We start from the raw sequence: 14,297 nt of genomic DNA, 5'->3' as shown, positions 1-14,297 counted from the left end.
GTAAAGTAGCTTCATACCCTGGTTTCAAATCAAGTCTTAAACTCTGTTGCATCGCACATGATCACGAGCCGTTTTCCTGGAAGGTTATACCCAGGTACAGTGGTACCTCGGGTTAAGTACTTAATTTGTTCCGGAGATCCGTTCTTAACCTGAAACTGTTCTTAACCTGAAGCACCACTTTAGCTAATGGGGCCTCCTGCTGCTGCCGCGCCGCCGGAGCACGATTTCTGTTCTCATCCTGAAGCAAAGTTCTTAACCTGAAGCACTATTTCTGGGTTAGCGGAGTCTGTAACCTGAAGCGTATGTAACCCGAGGTACCATTGTATTAATCAGCCAAAGGCCTGGTTGAAGAGGAGCATTTTTGCCAGGCACCAAAAGTGTATAATGAAGGCGCCAATCGAACCTCCCTGGAATGTTGTTGATGTTTAGTCGTGTCCGACTCTTCGTGACCCCATGGACCAGAGCACGCCAGGCACTCCTGTCTTCCACTGCCTCCCGCAGTTTGGTCAGACTCATGTTTGTAGCTTCGAGAACACTGTCTAACCATCTCGTCCTCTGTCGGCCCCTTCTCCTTGTGCCCTCCATCTTTCCCAGCATCAGGGTCTTTTCCAGTGAGTCTTCTCTTCTCATGAGGTGGCCAAAGTATTGGAGCCTCAGCTTCAGGATCTTTCCTTCCAGTGAGCACTCAGGGCTGATTTCCTTAAGAATGGATGCGTTTGATCTTCTTGCAGTCCATGGGACTCTCAATTCCCTATTCATGGGAATAGAATTCCTCAAACGGGGCCACTGCAGAAGAGGCCTTTTCTCATCGTGCCACCCTTTGGACCTCTTGTGGAGGAGGCTGGGTTGGTTTATATCAGTGGTGTCCAAACTTTTTTCAAAAAGGTCCAAATTTGATGAAGTGAAGGGCCTTGAGTGCCGACCAAATTGTTAACCTTTTCTCAGGGTTGAAGTTGTTGAGGTTTTTTTAGGATTTTAACCCAGGAAATAAACTTGCCACAGGGGCCAAATTAGGCCCTTGAAATGGACTTTGGACATGCCTGGTTTATAAGGAGAGAGGTGGACCTTGAGGTATTGTGATCCTGAGCCTTAGGTCATCAACCTTTCTGGACTCATGGGCTTCTTTGCCAACTGGATAATCTGCTTTCTCTCTCTGTCTGTCTTTCTCACCCCACCCCACCCTGAATTCAGCATGGTTCAGAATTCAGGAAATATTATGAACTGGTTTTGACATAACGTGAAACCATTGCTGTTTGGGAACTGCATTTAGTTTTAACTATAGCATATCTGAACAAGCCAGGGAGATAGGAATGAAGAAGGCTAAGTTTCATGCATGTAGCACACAAGTTAATTTGGGTCACTTTTGTGAGCAAAGCGACTAACAATTATTATTATTAGTGTCTATGCTGGGCTTAACTTTTATGTATAGTGCATAATTGTGGTTTGTCAGATCCAGATTGTTCTGCACTGCAGATAAGACGTTGGTTGTAAAGCTGAGTAAATCTGACAAGGGATTGTAATAATCACAAATATTGACATCAAGAGAGGAACTTTTCTAATTACAATGATAGATTGGGGGAAATGTTTCACGTGTTTGATGAAAAATTATATTTTGAACTTTTTTTATCTTGTTAGGATAGTTGAGCTTGCTCTTTAAATGTGTAGATGGAGATTTATTTGGGATTTTTGGCTGCTGTGTGTTGTAAACTTTGCCAAATTAAACTTGTGTCCACAAAGTACTAGCGGTGTGGAAATCAACCAAACTATTTGCAAACTTCCATTTAGTGTCTTATTGCAGTGGACAAGCAGAGATGTCAGTTCCGGGTATATTTTGCTTAATTACTTATTATTTTCTGGGTTGTGGGGTAGGGTTTTTGTTTTTTTTTTGCTACCTTGTTTAAAGGCAAGTATGAATGCTTCTGTGAAAAATTAAAGGTGAGCTGTCTGATAAATTTATTTTGATATTTTTCTTTCTTTCCCTTATATTTATTTTTAATGTTTTTATATTTTATTTTTAATGTTTATCTTATACACATGGCATACTAATGGTGAAGGTAAAAATGGTTTGCCTAGTTTTTAGCTTCTTTTAGCAAAGTGCATGAATATAATCAGCATGAATGGTAACTTTCTGCTAGTAAATAAAAACACCTTGGTGAAAACAAGAATTTGAATAACATTGACATGACTTAATGTTTTCATCCTATTTCACATTTTTGTATTTTTACCTTGTAGGCATTATATTTATGTATGCTGAAGTATAGAATTGTCTACCTGGGCAATGTTTTAACTGCTTGTGGAAATGTTTTCCAAAAAGGCCAGCACCCTCTCATTTTGAAGAAATAGGGAGTCAATATTGTCCTACTACATAAAGAATATAATGGATGTTCCACTTTATGCTGTTTTCCTTTGAAATTAATCATATTCATAAGATAAGAAGGTTGCATGTAATATCTAAAGGTGAATATTGTATAGTACTCTGGTTAATAAAATGCTTATTAAGTGTATTTTAATGACAATGTAGTATGTTTCATGGAAAATTAAGGCTGCAGCCTAAAACACACCTACTAGGGAGTAAACCTTGCTGAGCTCAGTGGGACTTATTTCTGAGTACCGGTAAGTGTGCTTAGGATTGCTCTGTAAGTGTAAAGCAATAGTTTCAGATCACTGACAGTGGACTGTGGCATGTTAACAAAACCGAAAAGCAAGTAATGTGCAAAACTCCCAAGTCAGCCTAAGTGAAACTAGGAGGATTAAAGATGAAAGACAAATGTAAAGGCAAGGAGAAACCCATTATATTTATATCATACTGACTTAAAAGTATAGTGCTACTGCTTCTCATTTTCTGCTAGCCAGCCATTTGTCAGACCTGTTTTGCAGTAGGGATATTTTGGTCACCTTTCGGTTATAGCTGCATGCTTTAATACATTATCAATGGCCATGCTTTTTTATATTCTTAACATCCTTTTGTAATGGAAAAGCTTGATTAAATATTTTGCCTTACAATATGGGAACTGTAAGTTCCAGTGCTTTGTCTGGTACCAATTTCCCCCCCTTTGCTGCCAGTGTCAATCCCGAGAAAGCATATCCTGAATGTTTTAATTATAGCTTTGGGAACATAATCCCAATTCTTAGAAAAATGGTTGAGAGCGCATTTGTTTTTCTTTATAAAGATTATTTTTTTAAACAAAAGCAGCCTCAATTAATTTGGTGTGTTTTCTTTCCATTACTACAGATGCATTGGTTTAGATCTGGCAAGTAGCACAGAAACTTAATTAACATATTCAAAGTTAAATAAAGCTGTATAACTCTCCATAATTGGGAAGCTGCTATACTTCAAGGTCAGATTTTTATGTATCTCTCTTTGGATTAAATGCCTGCTGCTTTTAATTTGGACAAATGGGAATTGTGAAAACTGCTTATAAATCTCAAACACCTGCCCAGCTGGATATGTGAACAGAATTTAAGGCCTTTCTTTTAAAAAAATCAGTTGTGACTTGCTTGTCGTGATTTCTACTGAAATCAGAGCCAATATTCAAATTTTAATTTCTTCTGAAAAATCCTGTTTCTCTTTCATAGTCCACTCCCCATTCCTCCCATCCCAACTTTCTTTCTTTCTTTCTTTCTTTCTTTCTTTCTTTCCTTCCTTCCTTCCTTCCTTCCTTCCTTCCTTCCTTCCTTCCTTCCTTCCTTCCTTCTTTCCTTCCTTCCTTCTTTCTGATAGACCAGTGATATGTTTCCCCCATTATTTCCCTTGAATGAGGATATGTTAGGCAGAAATGTGAATAAACATTTACTCTCTGTTTATGGAGTTTTGGAGGGTTTTGTTTTGTTCTCTTGGTTGCTACATGCTTGCTCTTGCATAAACCAAATTAAGTTCACAGTTACCTAGGTTTTCCTGTTGTGCTCATTTGTTTCCCTGAACAAATTGCAAATCTTTGTAAACATTTTTGTGTATCCTCCTTCCTAGTAGAAGGAGAGAATTAGGATTCATCCTTCTACATTCCAAACTGTTTCAACTGTGTCTTCAGAGGACACAGTTCCTTAGCTCACAATTTCACCCAGTCGCCCAAGCATCCATTTAAGGTGAAGATTATTTTCTTTTATTTGATTACCTAGCACCTTGGTGGGAGGGAGGTCCTTTCCTGACTGCGGAGTCACTGCTGCCTACCAGTTGTTGCTTTTTTGGGGGGGGGGGGGGAGGTAGCAGAGTTGGAACACTGGATTGGTTCAGTTGCGGCATAGTTGCCTGCAGAACGTTTGCTATTGTAATTTACATTCTTCTTGGGCCTGTGGCTTTCTTCTTGTCTCTGTCCGGGGAGGATGCATACTAGGTAGAGTGTTGTCATGGAGACATTCTGTTGTTGATCTGCCTGCGTGGTGTAGTGGTTAAGAGCGGTAGTCTCGTAATCTGGGGAACCGGGTTCGCGACTCCGCTCTTCCACATGCAGCTGCTGGGTGACCTTGGGCCAGTCACACTTCTTTGAAGTCTCTCAGCCCCACTCACCTCACAGAGTGTTTGTTGTGGGGGAGGAAGGGAAAGGAGAATGTTAGCCGCTTTGAGACTCCTGAAGGGGAGTGAAAGGCGGGATATCAAATCCAAACTCTTCTTCTCTTCTTCTTCTTCTTTATTGGTGCCTTGGATAATATAGGAGATTGTTGGCTAGTGGCAACAAACTGGAACGTGTCCAGAGGAGGGCAACCAAAATGGTCAAAGGCCTGGAAACGATGCCTTATGAGGAACGGCTAAGGGAGCTGGGCATGTTTAGCCTGGAGAAGAGGAGGTTAAGGGGTGATATGATAGCCATGTTCAAATATATAAAAGGATGTCACATAGAGGAGGGAGAAAGGTTGTTTTCTGCTGCTCCAGAGAAGCGGACACGGAGCAATGGATCCAAACTACAAGAAAGAAGATTCCACCTAAACATTAGGAAGAACTTCCTGACAGTAAGAGCTGTTCGACAGTGGAATTTGCTGCCAAGGAGTGTGGTGGAGTCTCCTTCTTTGGAGGTCTTTAAGCAGAGGCTTGACAACCATATGTCAGGAGTGCTCTGATGGTGTTTCCTGCTTGGCAGGGGGTTGGACTCGATGGCCCCTGTGGTCTCTTCCAACTCTATGATTCTATGATTCTATGATGGGTGGAAGACTGTTCCATGATCGATGGTTCCTGCAAGGATAGTGGTATGCACTGTTACATTCTATCTTGTTTCTACTCCTATTGTTTTGCATTTGACTTTTCTGCTGGGAAAATCCTACTACAGTGTAGCATCAAAGCCATCGCACAGTGGCAACTCTGCTAGCAGGGCCAGACGACCAGGCTATAATAGAAAATGGATGGATTATAGTTCAAGTTAGTCACTTTTGCTTTTGATGCATAACTACTGTTTATACCCCTTAAACCATTTGGAGCTGCTTTTTCTATGTGCTATAATTCCGAAGCTTTCTTTTTTTTAATAGAAAATCTTGGATGGAATTTGCACTTCTGAAGGGGGAAAATATTTTTAGTAGAAAGTCTTGGACTTTTTTGCTTGGTCAAGTCCCTGAATGATACTATCTTTCTTCAGCAACAGCAAATGCATACATTTCCCCGCAAAATGTGTGCAAATTAAATTGAATTAAATACCGTATTTTTCGCTCTATAAGACGCACCAGACCACAAGACGCACATAGTTTTTGGAGGAGGAAAACAAGAAAAAAATTATTCTGAATCTCAGAAGCCAGAACAGCAAGAGGGATCGCTACGCAGTGAAAGCAGCAATCCCTCTTGCTGTTCTGGCTTCTGGGATAGCTGTGCAGCCTGCATTCACTCCATAAGACGCTCACACATTTCCCCTTACTTTTTAGGAGGGAAAATGTGAGTCTTATATAGCAAAAAATACGGTACATGTGTTTCAGCAGCAATTGACACAAACTTATTTTTAGTTCTATAGCCACCTGAGAAATATAACCAGCATGCATTTCCTGCTTGAAGCATATTGAAATAATAATGCAACTAGCTTAGGAATATTAAAAGTTGATTTTCCTTATTTGGCCTCAGTGCAGAGCTTTTCCGAGACCAAAAGGCAAAGCCAAGACTAGGGCCACCAAAACACCAGTCCATGAGTGAAGCAGCAAGCCCACCAGCTCTTTCCCAATCCCATATAGAGAGTCTTGGTTACCCTGCAAGATGCCAAGCTATTGTATTCAAATTCTTCATCTGGTCTTCCCATAGGCATCTGGTTGGCCCCAGTGACAAATTCATGGAGACCCCCTGAGTTACTGCATCTGGAGCTATCCCACTGTAGAATGTAATTAAGCACTGCCAGGAAGCACTTCACTTCTTTCTCCTGCTCCTTTTGTTAGGGCTTGTTAATGAGAAGAACATCACAATGCTGTTCCACCCTAGCACCCTCAAGGCTGGGGTACATGGTATCAAGAAGGGAAGAAGACACCAACGGTGATACAGTCAACTGGAGGTTAGGGGAGCAGTTGTCCACTATTGGTGCATAATGAAAATGATATACAGTGGTACCTCAGTTTACGAACTTAATTCATTCCAGAAGTCCGTTCTTAAATCGAAACCATTCTTAAACCGAGGTGTGCTTTCCCTAATGAGGCCTCCCGCTGCTGGTGCACTTCCACCGTTCGGATTCTGTTCTTAGACTGAGGTAAAGTTCTCAAACTGGGACACTACTTCCTGTTGTGCGGAGTTCGTAAACCTAATCGTTTGTAAACAGAACTGTTCTTAAACTGAGGTACCGCTGTAGATGCAGGAGAATCTTTGATTTGGCTATTCATCCTCAGCAAAGAATAGTTCTTCTAACCCCAAGTGAAGAAGACAAAAACTTTCTGGTAATAAGTGTTTCAGCTTCTAATTCCTAAATTCCGTGTGCCGGTATATCTTGATTTCTTCAGGGCAGAGTTGCTGTCACATGATGGAGTCATCTAATGTCAATTAATCAGTTGGATAACATTGTTTGACTGATCAACTCACCGCATTTGCGGTCCTAGAGAGAATTGCTGCTATGGCTCTATCAGAATTATAGATAATAAAAGATCATGGTAATTAGACCAATGCAGGACTCCAGTGGAGTACTGGGGGGCACATGCAATTCTGTGTACAAGGATCATCCTCCACCAAGCAATAATTGATGCCTCCTGGAGAGTCAGAGTAGAACATCGAGAAAAGTGTCTTTTTCATGTAAATCTGTTTTCTTACAGGGGCTGACAGCGCCAGTTATTTGTTGTATCAAAGCAACTATCTGTTCTATAGGAACACATATTCAGACTTTTAAGTAGTAACATTAGTTTTGAGAGAGAAATGGTGCCAACAAAACGATCGTACTATAATTATATGTAGCTGGAATGGACACATATATGGGAATGACATTGCAGCCCACACAAAATTATACTCTCTGTTGGGAACAAACATGAAACAATTGCAGAGAGCAAAATCACCCAGTTTTCTTTTAGTTTATCTCCTTGTTTCCTGAAAGACAGACTGTGAGGTGTTAAGACCTCATTTCTCAGGCTGGCTGTATACCTGTCTTACAAGTCCCCATGACAGGATTTAAAAGAAAATCCCAATTACAACTGCATGGAAGAGAGAAAGTGACTCTAGAATTGGCTGATACAGCAGTTCACTGCCCATAGCTCCTTTTTGCTGAAATAGTGTATCAGTCTCTCAGCTGTCTTTTACACAATTAGTGCTACAATCCCATACATTGTTTGGCCCTTATGCCAGTACTCCTTAATTGCCTGTTTGTTAGAGCCTTTACTTCAATGGAAATAGTTTCTCACTACCCTTGGGGATTGGGAATTTGAAACTGTGTGTTCCATAAGAGGAGATGCTGGGTGCTAGCCTGGTAGGAATGAGAAATGTACAGTTTTGAGAAAAGATAGGATGAGAGGGGGAATGCACGACCCTCCTCTACCTCCAAAGAGGAATGTTGTTGGGGGAAATTCAAATATATATTGTTGCACAGCAACCCAATCTCCAAGCAGTGTGAGATTCCATTCCAGGAGCTCACTCAGGGTCCAGGTTTCCTTTTGGAAATGAGGCACAGCAGAGACTGTGATGTCTTTATGATATAAGGTTTATTTACACATATATGCAACCTGAGCCTATGATGGAGGGGTTCACACCATTAATACCCCAAAAGGCTCTTGTTTCTCCCATAGCTGCAGCCTTGGATTCAAAGCAGAAATCAAACATTATGCTCTACCTCTCTGGTTTTTCAGCCTTCAGCTTTACTTCTAGGTACATTACACACCCTTTCAACTCTAAACCCTGCCCTTTGTCTTTCTCACAATCTGCAAGCTGGAGGAGGGGCCCCATCCATTTTCCATCTGGGACAAAGCCCCCTCTCTTAACGGCTCTTCACCTTTCCTTAGTTTTCTTAATGGCCCTTCACCCAGGCAGTGACCTGAACACAGGAAGCCAGCCTGGCTTATATTTTAACACTTGCCGGGTCCAGGTGTTAGAATGGGTCTGGCACCTCCAAATTCATAACAGCCTAATACATTTTAATTAAACCTAAACTTTACTGATTTGAAAACATGAGAGTGGGGAGGCTACAGAGCAGGACAGTTTCAATATTAAAAACTTAGTACTTCTATCAATATGTTTTTATTCCACTCTTATTATTCCGCCTCCTTCCTACACCCCCGGCCTTGTGTTAGTTTGGATATTAGTTTGCAAGCTTTTAGGACAGTCTAATATAGAGTTGTTCCTCTCCCTCATGTGAGTTGTAGGGTTTTTTTATGTGAGATCTCTTCCTGCCCCCCCTCCATTTTTCCAGCAAGCAGCGCCTACTTTAATTATTCATTTTGCCTTCCGTCCTTTTGGCCCTTTTCCTGAACCCCCCTCTCTCTTGAAGGTCTTGAACAGTGCTACAAGGCTTCTGTCCCATGAGCAGTAGCACTCTTCAAGGTGGTCAAGAACATATGGCAACATTTTGCAGCTCCTATTTTGAAAGTGAAATAGCACCCCCTCCAAAAAAAGAGATATGTGGATACCCTACACACAGATAAGTCCATCTGTTTGTGAATTAAATTTTGACAATTTTATTTTTAAAAAACTGCCTTATAGAAATCTGTGAACTTTCAGGATATTTATCCAAGATGCCCAATCTGCCTATTTTTTTAAATCCCTTTGTTGCCTGCATTGAACTGATAGTTCTTGTGGTCAGCTCTGTATACTACTTCCCTTGATATTTGCATGCTTATACAAATTAAGAAAAAGTGCCTGTGAAATGTGTGCAGTACAAGTTGTGTTGCTGCAGGAGGTACTGTGGTGATCTCCAATGCTGAAATTACTGATTTACTCTGTAGCAAACTTCCAGTGTTAGACTTCCAGAACAAACTGTAGCCAGGTTGTTTCCTTGTATTGTAAACCTGAGTCATTTGTACTACCAAGAAGCACCCTTCTGGCTCTTAAATTTTGGGTGTGTATTTAGCAATGTGCAAAGGCAGCTGATAGAATTCTGAGAAACATTCAGCTCATGCTGAACCTTTACTTAGGTGAAAATGGCAAATTTGAACAGAGATAAGGAAGCTGGAAAGAAACTGAAGATTACAGAGATTTTAGGAATGTTCTTTATATGTTCCCATTTGTGGTGGAAACTAATCCAACTGTTTACCAGTGTCTGTCATGTGATTGAATGTGTGATCACATATATTTGCTTGGTAAATAATAGTCTAGCTTTGGGAACATGACAGTTAAATGCAATCCCGTTCCTGGAAAGTTGAGTAGTACATTTTCAGTGAAACAGCTCTGACTCAAGCTAGTACAAAACATTAGAACAATCAGAGCGCATTGTGATTAAATTGTGAAGGTGGTAGGATGGAATGGTGATGACTGTTACATAGTCACACACCAGCTTTGGGAATAGCTATTATCATCATTATTCAGAATTGCTCCATAGGATATACTCCCACCATAAATCAAGTGCAACTACAACCCATCTTGTTGTGGCTCATAATGTGGTTTTTACAGTTAAGAAGTATTATTGTTCTCAAATTAAAAACATGTTTCTGCTGTGCTCAAAAGCTTTTGATGAATTACTGGAATCAGCTAATATTTAATACCTTATGCACATTGAGCAACGACTAACATATTTCATCTTCCTTTTTTTTTTTTTGGTTTTATTTTGTAAATTGGAAATGAGTATAATGTTCAAAAATAAATCAGTGCCAGTTAGTTTTAATCAGCTCTTTCTATTTCTAGAGGATTTATGTAGGAGAGAGGAAATACTTCACCGCAAGTAGCTTCCATGAAAGACATGTGCTGCTGGTATTAGATCAGAGTATTATTTTAAGAATAAGAATAGATGATTAGAATGCTTATTATTAGAATAATAATAGATTAGAAAGCATCCTAAGAAAAGAAAATATCCTGTTTAGTGCTGTGCCATGTTTTTCTTCCTCTTGCATTTGTGCCTGGAACATCTGGCACAGCTCATTGCTACAGCTCATTGCTTATGGCCTGTAGATGGGAGCATAGGGAACTGTATTATACCACGTCAGCGTTTTTCATCCATCTAAGCCCAAGACTGTCTGCTCTGACCAGCAGTGGTTGTCTGGGCTCTCAGGTAGAAGTCTCATCCATCACTGGTTACCTGATACTTTTAATTGGACCTGTCAACCTTCTAGAACATGTGTTCTTCCACTAAGCTGTCGCCCCTTCATGATGTTTATTGCATGCTGAAAGATGGAAATTCATGGCTATTCATGGGATGGACAGTTGTAGAAGTAAATGGAATCTCTGATTTGCCAGATGGGGTGGGTGCCATTCATCAAAAAGATGACTTTCCCTACTGCAGACAGGCAGGGTCTTCAAGGTCTTTTTTATCTTCTCCAGGGGGAGGTGTTGTCCTGCGCAACAGACCGACCCTACCTGCATTCTGCTGTCTTGTTTAATTCTTAAAAACATATTGACAAGAGTAGGAAAGGAAGAGCTGCAAGATATAGAGTAGATGTATTGGGGTTTAATGTAAGGTTTCTATACATTTATATAAAATACTTAAATAAAGCTTGAATTCTCTAAAAATTGGCATTTGCTCTTGTTGATTGTTTCCCCAAATCTAAGTTGCCATTGGAATCCACACACTCCAAATTTCTGTTGTACATGCAGCACATTTTGAAACTCTGGCCTCTATTATGCTCCGTGATTGTGCTCCGTGATTTGACTGTGACATGCAGAAATGATCTGTTTTTCTACTGCATCTTGCACAATGAATGTGTCAAATTTCAGATCTCTGGATAGCCTTAATCAGTTCCCCATTTTGAGGACAAATGCACAACTGTCCAGTTCTTCCCAGTAACTGGGTTGTCTTGTGTTCTCTCTGTCTGTGTTAAATTTTAGCTTTCTGGTAGGCTAGAAATCTTTTAACTGATTTCAGGTACATTATGATGATGAGAAGTACATATGTCCTGTTTTTCTGATTTTTCTAGAACATAGAGTGTTATAGGAATTCTAAGGTCTCATATATATAAATTATATGTTCATAAATTTACAAGGCAAACACATACATAAGTATATGAACCAAGTGCCTGAAATAGTACAGGAGTGCAATCCTCAACCCATTTTGACTCTTCCGATGACCTCAAATATTCTCTGCAGTGAGGATGGAAATGGGAAAGCCTCCCCATGGTCCCTTTGCTCAAATCCTGTCTTAAGGGCGTATTTGTGTGTGAATAGGGTGAGCCTGTGACCTGGATTCCGGAACTACCAGTAAGTATTTAGCATCTCAAAAGGAATGGCCAGGCTGCTCAGGTGGAGCAATCAGTGACCATTGTCAGGTATCCTGCCAAACAGGATTTCTGTGGTAGACCTCCTCCTGTGATGTATTTCTGTTGGAGACCACCTCCTTCTGTGATGTATGTATGAGGTTTTGGGTGGTGGTCTTCAGCTACAGGGTGGCCAATTTCAAAAGTCTATATAGGGGCTTGCACACCATTGTTCAGGGTTCCTCTCTTCCCTCTCTTCGTGGGGTGATTTGGGGATCCTCTTGCAACAGTAAACAATAAATATCAGGCTTATTAGCTGCTTTGCTTCTCAATATTCTCTGGTTGGCCTCTGTTATTTTCTCCTTCTGATAGGGAACCTACGTAAAGACTCTATACAGGCTCTTGCATACCCCATAAGGGAAAAGGAGCGGGTATTTTTCTTATAACACAGAGTAACCATGGAGTTTCATTAAAGCCTGATAATTCTATTTGAGCCTTTATGCTTATAGCGCTCTCTAGAGAAAATGTGAACATAAAAGATATATGAGTACAGCATATATGAAACACCACACTATGCAATTTGGTGTTTAAAAACTTGTTGTATTGGATAGTGAACTAACTGAATTCTCCCACCCAAGCAGAGATTGCAAATTAAAAATACAGGAAATGAATGTTTAAATAAGATGTTGAGATGTGTTCTAGATAACATAATGAGCTGAAACTGCATGAAATGAGCTTTGGGTCTGGGATTTGACACAGCTGATCATGTTCCTAGAGGGTTGGGAGGGGTGGGGGGAGAGGGTAGGAAGCCAAGCTTCTAGGTTCTAGGTAGCTGACACTAATGGCCCAATGTTTAGTGCAGGCCTTGCAGTGTGTTTAATAAAAGGTCTCTTTCCCACAACCCTTCCTGCTGCATCATTTCATTCTAATTAAAGTTGTGGGTGACAATTTGTTTCTCAAAGTCTTTGGAGTGAAACCACTGAACCATGCTGCTTGGGCCAAGCCCTTCAAGAGCCCTGGAACTTAGCCCAGGTGTGAAGTTAGAAGAACTGGACATTTGAACATTACCAAACTTTCCCCACGTCGCAAGCAACTAGAGCCCTATGTCATCAGAGCATTCTAACTAGCCATGATAAAAAGTGACGGTCACTTACTTAACAATAGTCACACAAGATTAGAATAATGTTTTAGTTATTATTATTTGTTAAGTTTATATACCGCCCTTCATCTGAAGATATCAGGGCGGTTCACAAAGTAAAAATACAGGGTAGTAGCACAAAATGAATATTTAAAACAAAACAAGACCTGGGCATTAATGTTCTGTTTTTAGTCAACGTAACCTGCAGATATGATTCACAGATTAAAAACAGTGCCATGTTCTTCCATTTTTACTGTCAAATTATAGGTAATTTTATCACCACAATGTTGTTTCAAAACACTGCAAAAATATAATCCTCAGTGGGAATGGCAAATGGACTGCATTCCAACACGAAATTTTGCTTCGCTGTTGCTTCATCGCCATCCTGCATTGATGTTATTTTCGCTTCCCCTTTATAGGACTTGAGACAGATGGTGAAAACTGCATGAAGGTGTAACAGGCATTGTGATTTCCCCCTGTATTCCTCTCTCCCCTATCAAATACCTAAGCTGTCTCAACAAATATGGCAGTCAGCATTATGAGATCAAGAACTCCGTATTATCATAAAAGCTAGTCAGATATAGTTGAATCCAAATAATACCTAAAACTCCTGTTTCTGTCCTTGCTGAAGACATATTTTTGTATCAAGCTAATTTTTCCTTCTGATGAGAATATAAAAAGAGCCCCACTAGATCAGATTAAAGGCCTGTATCTTGTGTATCTAGTCTGTATCTGTATCTGTATCTGTATCTGTATCTGTATCTGTATCTGTATCTGTATCTGTATCTGTATCTAGTCCAGTATCTTGTGCCCTATAGTAGCCAACTAGATGGGGACTACAGTTTTCAGAAGCAGTTGTGGGTTTCAGCAAAATGTCTTGTAAAGTGTGTGTGTCTACGTGCATGTAATTACGGCATCCTTAGATGTACTTAACATTTATTTCATTTCTATACTGCTTAAAAGTACAAAAAGCGACCAAAATATTTTTAAAAAAAAAACTAGTGTAAATGAACTACATTCAAATCAACACAAACATCATAAATACAAGCAGCATGAAATCTGTAAAAAACCAGCAATCATGTAAACCACATTGAATCATTTTGCACGAACTGCCAGGGCAAATTTTAGGAGTGATGTTTGATGTTAGGCTGTTTGTGAAGATCAGTCTGATCAGTGTCAGATTAACTTTGATTTTTTGTTGGTTAATAAATGACATATTACCCTTTGAACTATTTTTGGTTCTGGCAAAAGGTACCAAATGACCAAGCTTGAAATTTAAGTGACCTCTTAAAAAAATATCTTATGAAATAGGTAGGGTATAGGTGCCAGCAGAGTTTGTGTAATGCTGTAACATGCTGACTGATTTTGTATTTAGTCTTTGAGTTCTCTGGCCCCTTCTCATTTTTAGCTAAAGGTCATGTTTTGTAAAGAAAAGAAGGCTTGTAAGTTGGGC

General features: G+C 40.1%; 1 protein-coding gene across 8 annotated transcripts in view; it reads left to right on the top strand.

Annotated features, from left to right (window-relative positions):
- Window positions 1-14,297, top strand: part of CEP128 (centrosomal protein 128) — a 176,195-nt gene that overhangs the window by 99,797 nt on the left and 62,101 nt on the right. The window lies entirely within an intron of this gene.

This window comes from Podarcis tiliguerta (genome assembly GCF_965153285.1).
Source record: "Podarcis tiliguerta genome assembly, chromosome: 1".
Classification (NCBI taxonomy): domain Eukaryota; kingdom Metazoa; phylum Chordata; class Lepidosauria; order Squamata; family Lacertidae; genus Podarcis; species Podarcis tiliguerta.
This window is presented reverse-complemented; position numbering and strand designations above follow the sequence as displayed.